The 3,115-nt window shown below is 41.6% G+C and overlaps 1 pseudogene; it reads right to left on the bottom strand.

Moving 5' to 3' along the window:
* Nucleotides 1–573: 573 nt before the first annotated feature.
* On the bottom strand, nt 574–2,650 carry LOC138044911 (uncharacterized; annotated as a pseudogene).
* Between the last annotated feature and the right edge of the window lie 465 nt (nt 2,651–3,115).

Genomic DNA, 3,115 nt, shown 5'->3' with positions numbered 1-3,115 from the left:
GAGCAGTTTAGTTTCTAAATGGTGGACATTTTGAACTGAATTCAGATCTTGTCATCCACAAACTGGACATCAACACGGTTTTTTCTGTGCACAGAAGAATTTGAAGTTAAGGAATGGCTGACAAAGCACTCAAAATGAATTGAATCATGACCATAAGGGAGATGTTGTCCAAAACCAAGTTTTCCAAGCTACCAAAAAGCAGAAAGTAAGGCTATGTCTGTCACATTATCACCATAGCCATATGCTGTAACCTGAGAACGTTTGTGGTGGACATCATAGTTTTACGCTCTCCACGAAAACGTCATAAACTGAATTCAGATCTTGTCATACACACGCTGGAGATTAAAACGGTTTTGTCTGTGAATGGTTTTCAGAAGAATTTGAAGACAAAGGTTGGCTGACAAAACGCTTAGAATGAATTGACTATGATGACCGTAAGGGAAATGTTGTCCAAAACCAAGTCTACCGAGCTGCCAAAAAGCAGAAAGTAAGGCTATGACTGTCACATTATCACCATAGGAATATGCTCATACTGTAAACTAAGGAAGTTTGTGATTGAACTCAGATAAGCTCTTAGCACATCAATGATGTCAGGTACAAATTGAATGCCAAATCACCGCCTTCTTTGTTGGGATTGAACGTTCTTCTGCATTTTGGACACTTGGCATTCAGGGCATGTCCAGAATATTCCTCCACCTTTGATTCGGCATGGCATTTGGGACACTTTTATGTAGCCTCCTGCAGTCCTTTGAGTGATTCGATTAAATTGCGAGCAACTTCAGCTCCATGCTTCTCATAAGCTTTCTTCTCCTCTTCCCTCATTTCATTCAAATCCCAGTAGACATCAACAAATTTTAGCCCAAGGACATCTGCATCCTGAACTCTGAAGAACCCACCATCAGCGAAGTCCTCTCCATATGAATTCATCAAACGTAAACTCTCTGCATCATAACTTGTAAGAACAACTGCATGTCCACCAGGCTTATTTTCTGAGTCCGTCTTTGAATTGAGGTACGACTTTGTCAGGATTCCTTTCCCATTTTCTTCATAGAACTGATCGAACCGATCCCACTGGGCTCCAGTCAGGTGGAAAGTGGCAACCACTGGTCTTTTTTCGGAAATGGCCTTGATGGCCTTAACAGCATCAACCCTTTTACATTGCAGACGATATTCTGGACACATCTCTCTAAGGACTTGGAAAGTGGAAACGCCTTCTTCTTGTCGATATTTAGTTATCAACTTCTCTCTCAACTCGTTGAAATCTGGATACCCACCAACTCGTCCAATAATGCGTTTCATTGCGAGGTGCATAACGGCTGCAGCAGCATGTGCATAACAGAACAGGTATCCCCACGCTGTTCTGTCGGCTGAAATCTTTTATGTGATTTATTGATGTAGAGTTCTAGTTCAACTTCTGAAAGTACCTGGGACAGAGTATGTTGACTGAGCTGAGGACAGCGCGCTTAGCCACGTCACAAACATCTTTAATGACATCTGGATGGTTCACTTGAAAGAAGAGTCTGGTCTCATTATCGCTGATGTCTTTCTGCCATCCTTTTTTCACAAACAGAGCGCGTGGTATTTCCTGAGCTTTGATGACGGAGCTAATTCCGAACATGAACTTTGCTGGCTCCTTCCAGGTTACGCTTGGACTGCCATATAAGCGACGAGGATTGGATATCTCCTCAAGTGTTATAAAACAGCTTGTACTTTTGACTCCCAATCTGGACAACTTTTGGAGATGAGAGTGTCTTTCGTCTTCTCTATCACTTGGCTCCCCATCAGACAGGATGAATAGAATTTTCTCATGATTTGCGAATTCTGTACGGGAAAACAGCTCCACGGAATATTCTATAGCTCTGAATAATGGAGATCCTCCGTAAATGTAGGGCTCAACTGTTTTCGTCAACTCGTTAATCCGTTCATCAGTTACTTCTTGATTGCCAACACTGTCATGCATTATTTCGGACGCTTTTTAAACGCTCTCAATTGCCGCTTTATTGACAGCCACCATTCTCAATTCCTCCATGAGTTGTTTTCCCTTTTCTATTACTTCTTTAACTGACTCTTCTGTTGCCGATTCTTGAATATCTTGTCTCACTAGACCCACCCGACTCAGTAAACCTGCGGAGTGATATACTCCCTCCTTCGCGAGGCTACGTACCCCCATTACGATTTCACGGCATTCTCGGGGTAGGATCTGGTAAACAAACCTCCTGGTAAACTCAGTATTTCTTTGCAAGAAGTATAGCATCGCAGCAGCAGTGGTATTATCAACGACAGAGAGCAATACGTTCATATGTGCCCAAGTACGAACTCTCGGTGCTCCTTCGTTTTCGAAAATGTACAAAATCTCATTAATCATGTCTTGCAGGGTTCTTCCTGACTTCAGAGCTTCTATGGAGGATTGTTCCTCGTTTGCTTTCTCAACAGTGCCTAGCAAATCAAAGACCTCCCGAGAATCAAAACTACTTCCAAAGGCCAAAGCGAAGGTTTCATTTGAAGATGGCACATCAAGCTTGATTAGTTCGTGGATCACTTTAAATACAGACGTCGCTCAAGGTCCACCATCTACTTCCATCTCCTCGTCACCAACACTATTCCTCATGGAGCCCGACACGTCCACCAAAATGCCCATCAGGTACGACATGCTTCCTATATCAGTCAAAACAAAAAATTATTATTATTATTATTACTATTATTATCAAAAATCTGTGTTGCGCAATTTTCATGACGAGATGATCAACTGTGCATTACCAAAATGCTTAAAATAATAACCAAATAATAAATAAAACTTAAAACATACTTCCTACATTATGAATAAGTAGTGAATAGACCGTAACAAAAAGCCTTACTGAAAAGATACGTCTTCTTAAAAATGTCAACAGATTTAGCCATTCTAATTTGCAAAGGGAAATGGTATTGAAAGTTACTAAGGTGTAGACCTCCTCTTTAACAGAAATTTGTGGATCCGCCTCAGCAGGTGGGTCAGTTGGTACCGTTACTTTCGTTTTCCTTCTATGATCCCGCTCGGGGTTTCTCGCTTGGTCCTGCAAGATCAAAAATCATGTTTTTGTATTTTATCCCATCAGAAACCCGTAAGGGTTGAAACGTG

Source organism: Montipora capricornis, chromosome 4, assembly GCF_036669925.1.
Source record: "Montipora capricornis isolate CH-2021 chromosome 4, ASM3666992v2, whole genome shotgun sequence".
Lineage (NCBI taxonomy): Eukaryota > Metazoa > Cnidaria > Anthozoa > Scleractinia > Acroporidae > Montipora > Montipora capricornis.
This window is presented reverse-complemented; position numbering and strand designations above follow the sequence as displayed.